This window comes from Chinchilla lanigera, unplaced genomic scaffold, assembly GCF_000276665.1.
Source record: "Chinchilla lanigera isolate Chin_1 unplaced genomic scaffold, ChiLan1.0 scaffold00011, whole genome shotgun sequence".
NCBI lineage: Eukaryota > Metazoa > Chordata > Mammalia > Rodentia > Chinchillidae > Chinchilla > Chinchilla lanigera.
The window spans coordinates 23,501,424-23,508,842 of record NW_004955412.1 but is presented as its reverse complement, the minus strand read 5'-3'; positions in this window follow the sequence as shown (position 1 = coordinate 23,508,842).

The window sequence follows — 7,419 nt, the reverse complement described above, 5'->3', positions numbered from 1 at the left end:
TTTTGCCTTTCCCTGATAAGAGGACTCATGATTGCAGTTAAGACCCACCCAGATAATCTAAATACTCACCATCTTAAACTCCTTAGTTTTATCACATTTTCAAACCCCTATTTTCCCTACGAGGTAACATTTACAGACTCTAGAGGCTGGAACCTGGTCCTCCTGGTGGCCGTCGCCCACCTGCAACTCCAGTCTCCCTTGGGGCAGCTCGTTTTGGTCCGGGATGGGCTTCCAGGTCCAGGGATGACTTTTTCAACCTCATGAGTTGGGCTAAGCGGAGAATGCAGTGTTGGGGAGGGGCAGGGAATGAGTGAGGGAATCACCCTGGTCCACTCCTTTGGGAAAAGGCCACTTTCCTCGATTCGTGTTGTTCCCTCGGCCTCGAACTCTTTCTTCCTCTGAGCTATGGACGGCCTGGCTTGACCTCACCACCCTGCCAGCGCACCGTGCAGATAGAGTCTGGTCCTCTGTGCTGCTGTATCATGGCGCCGGCACAGTGGGAGGCACCGCGGTGACGTCAGTGCTTATCCCTGGGGCGGAACGTGCTTCCTAAGGCTCCACGTCTTACCTGTTGCTGGCCCTCGGTAAGTGCTTACTGCAAGTCTGTTGGGCTGCACTGCAGCTAAGGGGAGAGGCGTCTTGGTAGACAATACGATTGCACCCCTCCCTTTCCTGCTGTGAGATCAAGGCCAACAGACTCACCCACCTGTATCCCTGCCCTGGCTGCATGGGCTTGAGCCCTGGACCGAGCCTTCCTCCCTCCCTGGCTAACCTGGTAGTAGATGGACCTTCATCCCCGGCTCATGCCTCTGATGTACCCAGGGCTGTGAGTGAATGCAAAGCAAATCTCCTTGCAGCCAGTCCCTGAAAGCTGTCTAGAAATGGAGCTGTGGGGACTGCTGGCTGGTTGGCAGAAGGCGGAGGACCCCCCGACAGCGACTTGAAGCAGGAAGAAAACAGCCAGCTAGCAAACCTCTGTGGTTCATCGGGAAGTGTGCTCTGAAACACAAATCTCTCCAGGTGGTCGAGGACTGTTCCTCGAACTGCTCGGCTCTCCCTGTGCTTTAGTCATTACCCTCTCACCAGACCGGTGTGGGTGTCCCGGGCTGAGTGTCTTCTGTGACCATGGCCGGAGTCTCCAGGCCACTCCTGGGAGCCTCCCCACGGCCTGTTCATTCTCAGTTCCTTAAAGGGAAGCCAGGAGAAGAAGAAAAGGAGAAGCCCAAGTGGGCCCCTTAGAGGCTTTCATTAAAGAGCAAAGGGTGGAGATTGCTCTTGTTTGCAGTGTCCCCCACCCATCCAAAAACCTCCCCCACTGGTTCTTAGTAGTAATGTTTATATAGCTCTCTACACTTTCCAAGCACTTTCAGGCAAAATACCTTGTTTATTGTCCCTTCAAGATAAGGAAACAGTATGAAGAAATAGGGATGAATCTAGAGGGATAGCACTTCCTTAGCAAGCTTGAGGTCCTGGGTTCCATCCCCAGCATCAAAAGATAAAGAAAAATTATGAAGAAGGTATTTAAACACATTTTTATTCTGCACAAAAATGAAACAAAACAAATACACAAAAATAACAAAGAAGTATAGGGATCAATAAGATTCCATGACTTACCTGTGATATTACAGTGATAGAAGAGAAGAAATTAGTTTCTTTGTTTTTGTACTGGGGACTGAGCTACATCCCAAGTTCTTTTTAAGTTTTTTTTTATTATTATTTTGAGACAGGGTCTTGCTAAGGCACTAAATTCCTCTGTCTGGGCTCAAATTTGAGGTGCTTCTACCTCTTCCTCCCAGAGTACTAGGATTACAGTCATGTACCATGCCAACATAAAACAGTGTTAAAAAAATCAGGGTGTGCTGGTGCTTGCTTATAATCCTAGCACTCAGGGAGGCAGAGGATAGCCAAAAGTTCAAGGCCAGCCTGGGCTACATAGTGAGTTCAAGGCCAGGCTGAACTGCATAGTGAGACCCTGTCTCAAAACAAACACTTTCAAGTTTTCAGAAATCAAAGCAGCACTAGCAATGTTCCCCTCTCTTTCTTTCATTTCTCAAACATGTCTTGTGACTCTAGTGGGAAAAGGTCAAGTTCCTTCAAGAGGTATAGACAGATCTTTGCAGGGGGCGGGGCAGTGCCCGGGGATAGCATGGATTGTACCTTCAGCGTCTCTCTTATATTCATTTTTTTTTGGTACTGGGAATCAAACTTACGACCTCACACTTGGCTGGGCAGGTGCTGTGCCACTGAGCTACATCCCCGGCCCATCCTCAGCCTCTCAAAGCCGTGGCATAGAGACTGTTTCAAGACCAAGCTGGACCTGCCTTTGAGTCACAGTGTATCGCTGAACACCTCTTCACGTCACAGCAATCCCAGGCATGGGGAGCAGAGGCCTCCAAGTTTATTGACTCAGAGTTTCATTGGAAACTGGCAGCTGAGAGCACTCCAGCACCTGGATTTTGATTTCTAAGTACCACTTCCTACCAAGAAGAGCCAGGGCTTCCCGAGGAGATGCTGATCCTGAGAGACAGGGCAAGTGCAAGGTTGGCCTACAACTTGTTATGCCCCAAGTACATAGGTGCCCCAAGATAAGCGGGATTATGTCAAAAAGACATGAGAACCGGCCTGAAGGAGCTCCCACAGCCAAATCTGATTTAAACAGTGTCCCTTGCATCCTGCTATCAAAGAATTTTATTGGGTTATAAGAGGTCAAATTAAAAGAATCCAGGGCCGGGGATATAGCTCAGGGCACAAGCGCCTGCCTGGCAAGCACAAGGTCCTGAGTTGGATTCCTGGTACCAAAAAACCCAAAAAAAAAAACAAATAAAAGAATCCATAAGTTCATAATGAAACTTTAAATGATACAGAAAAGAGGAAAACTGTTCCCCACCACAGTGTGCCAACAGAGAAGCATAGAAACAGTGATAGGATTTTTTTTTTGTCTTTTTTGAGACAGGGTCTCCCTATGCAGTTCAGGCTGGCCTTGAGCTCACCTTGTAGCCCAGGCTGGCCTCAAACTTGCAACGATCCTCCTGCCTCAGCCTCCCGAGTGCTGGGATTACAGGTGAGTGCTACCATGTCCAGCTAATAATAGGATTTTAAAGAACACCATCTTGTAACCATTGATGTGATGGAAGATTCAGTTAGGAATCACTGATCTATGTGAAAGCCAATGGTGAAAGTTGGTTGGGGAATAGGATATTCACATTGTTTGAAAATATTATTACTTATTAATTACAGAGGGGGAAATACCTTCACCATGCAGACATCTGGTAATCACCACCTCTAACCAAGAATTTGAGTTTTAAATTGCCAATCATGTGGTACTCTGATCTTTGACTTAAGGAACTCATCACAGTCTATTTGATGCACCTGAGCCAAGTCTGAGGCTCACACCTGTAATCCCAGACACTCAGGAGGCTGAAGGAGGAGGACTGGCAGATACATTCATCCAGAGTGTGGGGCATTCTGCAGGGCCACCGGGAGGTTCTGTAAAGGATTTCATGTCATGAGTGCTAGAAGAAAACAGCAGAGTGCTCTATATTGGGGAAAACTAGAAAGATTTAACAGTCACATGTGATACTTCAACCTGGTTATATTCTACATCTAAAACAAAACATAGCCAGGCATGATGTGCATACCTGTGATCCCAACACTCTGGGAGGCTGAGACAGGGAAACGACAAGTTCAAATCCAGCCTGGGCAATTTATCAAGTGAGTGAGACCTTGTCTCAAATGTAAAAAATAAAAGTTTTTTTTAAAAAAAGTAATTAAAACTATGGCTGTGGATATAGCTCAGTGGCACGGTGCCTGCCCGGCAAGCATGAGGTCCTGAGTTCAATTCCCAGGAAAAAAGAAAGACATTAAAAAATTTAATTAAAATTTAAGCAGGGCTGGGGATGTGGTTTAGTATGGAGGCCTTAGGTTCAGTCCCTAATACTGCAAATAAAACAGCCATCAGAGATATTTTGGGAAATAGTATATATGTTAATAATACAAATAAAGCATGTATTACTTTATTCCTGACACATCTAGGTCTAATACTCCTTTACCTTACATATCTGAGATTTTTGAAAAACTTTCACTTTTGTTAGTACAGGTTTGCAGTACATGATTACTCTCATCATGGGGAATTGGCACATGTACGTAACATGTTTCAATTCTTTCTATCCCTCGTCCCTCCCTCCTTGTTTCTCCCTCTACCCCTTAGTCCCCTAGTTTGGGAAACTGGAGTATGGACTCAGCGTCAGATGCTGTCACCTTAACGTCGATCTTCCTAGATGCAATTGTGGTGCTATGATCATGGCAGAGAGTGTTCCTGTCCCTGGTAGACATGGACATTTTTAAACATGAGATAGTGTGATGTGAGAAGCCTGCTTTTGGCTGGGTTAACCAAAAAGGAAAGTGTGTGTAAGCACAGAGAGTGGGTGAGGTGAGGCTGGTATGGCAAGCACTTTGCCAGTTGTAAATTTATTTGAAGGGACAGATGGGTATTCAATATCATATCATATCATATCATATCATTTTATATTTATTTTGTGGTGTTGGGGATTGAACCCAGGACCTTCACACTGAGCTACATCCCTAGCCTTTTATTTATTTATTTATGTATTTATTTATTTTTGTCTTTTGGAGACAGGTTCTCCTTATGCAGTTCAGGCTGCTCTTGAGTTCTCTTGAGTTCACATTGTAGGCCAGGCTGGTCTTGAACTCGCAATGATCCTTCTGCCTCAGCCTCATGAGTGCTGGGATTACAGGCATGCGCCACCATGTCTGGCTCCTTTTTTATTTTGAGATGAGGTCTTGCTAAGTCAGTAAGTTACCTAGGCTGGGTAAAATTTGCCATCCTCCTGCTTTAGCCTCCTGAGTGCTGATTATAGGCTTGTGCTACTATGCCTTGTTCTCAGTAGATTCTTTTTTTTTTTTTTTTTTTTGGTCTTTTTGAGACAGGTCTCGCTATGCAGTTCAGGCTGACCTTGAGCTCTTTGTAGCCCAGGCTGGTCTCGAACTCACAACGATCCTCCTCCCTCAGCCTCCCGAGTGCTGGGATTATAGGTGTGTGCCACCAAGCCCTGCTCTTCTCAGTGGATTCTTAAATGTCTAAATATTAAAAAACAAAAAACTAATAAATTGTAGTCAGGTCTTTCAAATTACAAAAGACCTTAGGTTTCTTCCTAGGAGTGGCAATGCTTTTGCAGGAATGACCCCAGACTTGAGCGGATGATGGCCCTTGCACAGCTGGAGCTGAAATGAAGGGTACAGGTCTTTGTCTGTTCGTTTGTTTTTGAGACAAAGTCTTGCTATATAGTTCAGGCTGGCCTCCAGCCTACAGCTGTCCTCCTGCCTGAGCCTCCCGAGTGCAGGGAATACAGGCATGCTTGGGGCAAGGTCTTCTATTAGAAGCATCTCTAGCATGTGCAATGAGACCCTTGAGGAAGGCCCCAACCCATTCAAGCAGCGTGGCTTCTGGCTCCCGATATCTCCTATTTCCGGCCAACACACCAAGCTGGGCATCATTCGGCGCGTCAGCATGGCTACCTTGGAAATCTAAGTAAAGTGGCTGTTCTTCAGGATGCTCCCAGTAAAAACACTTTTTCTGTATGTTGGGTCTCCAGAGATCACTTGGCACATGGCGCTTTTCCCTGAAATGGATTTGCCTCCCCCCCCCATTTGCCTCATTGCAATGCGCCCTCCCTCCACCCCATTAAACGAGTGTTTTTACCTCTCTCTGGAGACGAGAGTGCCCTAGATAGTTGAAATTCTATTTCTGGTCCCCTCTGTTTTCAGGAATGTCACCATTTCTCGCCGCTTCTAACACTGTCCTTCAGAGCCAATCCACTTTCCCACTTAGAAAGTGGCTCTGGTAGAAGTGCCAGTAAGTGCTTTTCTGGAAAAAGTTCTGAGAAGCTGAGCGACCCTGGATCTGAGAACTGAATGGCCACTCTGTAACCGGCACTAGCGTTGGGCCTGCTCTCAGCAGTCCGTCTGCGTTTAGGCAAAGTGAGTAGCTTGCCAGGTGTACCGCGATAAGGACCAGCATGCATTTCGATGTTCACATCCTTTATTTCATAATCGCATCTCAGGGACTGCTAAACACTTATGAACAAGGCGGTGGGCGGTGGAAGGAGACGAAAGGTTACTTATCAGCAACCACATATCAGGTAGTTTACATAAGCTGTTTCAGGTAATCCTTATAATAGCTGTGTAAGTAAGTTTTATTTTCGTTTTACAAATGAGAAAAGCAAGACTCAAGTTGAGACTTGCCTTAGAAACACCATTGGTGAGTACTAGAAGGTGAAGTCCAAGCTCTTACCACTATTGTTTATCATCATCAATAATTTATAGTCAGCTCTATTATTTGCTCCACTGGCGATGGCCAGGAGAAGTTAAATTGTCGGTAGCCTTCTTTTTTTTTTTTTTTTAAATATGGAACACTTCATGAATTTGTGTGTTATCCATGTGCAGGGGCCATGCTGATCTTCTCTGTATCATTCCAATTTTAGTATATGTGCTGCCGAAGTGAGCACTAGCCTTCTTTTTTAATTGTAAACTTCCTTTCATCCCCAAGTGCACTTTGCTTCGCTATGTTGTGTTTGCTCAAAACATTTTTGGAATACCTCTCTCTACCTGTGAGAGCCCCGAGCAGAAGCCATTGGCCAGAAATGAATTCAGCACGATTTGTTATTTGTCCACTACGGACAAACAAGTGTGTAATTCTGTTAAAAACAGATGTTCACCTGAAAGGAGAAGTGTATTACATTTCTTTTTTTTTTTTTTTAATCTTTTTGAGATGGGGTCTTGTTATGCAGTTCAGGCTGGCCTTGAGCTCACTTATGTAGCCTAGGCTGGTCTTGAACTTGCAACAATCCTCCTGCCTCAGCCTCCTGAGTGCTGGGATTACAGGCACGTGCCACCATGTCCAGTGTGTATCACATTTCAAATGTGAGTGGACTCATGTTTTCTGGAAGTGGAAGTGTGGCCATCAGTGACATCCGTGAATTCAGTCATTCTCAATCCTCACGTAACTGGTAGAGATAAGGGTTACTGGGTGCTTAGAACTTTACAGTTTGGGACACAAATATGAACAAGAACATGATTTTAAAATCTACTGGTGACTTACCAACAGCATAATTTTGCAATGATCTAAAAGTTCAGTTTTTTTTATTGTAAATGGATCATGTATCCTGATAGTATTTTCTACACTTCTAATAGTTTTAAGTGCAACACTTCTAATCAGAGATAGTCTGTTCTTAACATGTGTTTAAATAAAGAATTTGAAATGTGATACACAGGGATAGTGTCAGAATCTTTATATTTAAATCAACAAGGCTTAAAATATTGATTTGTTCTATTTAAAAATTTACAGCAGAACTGACTTAAATAAGAGAGATTTTACTTTCATCAAAATAATTTCTTAGCCGG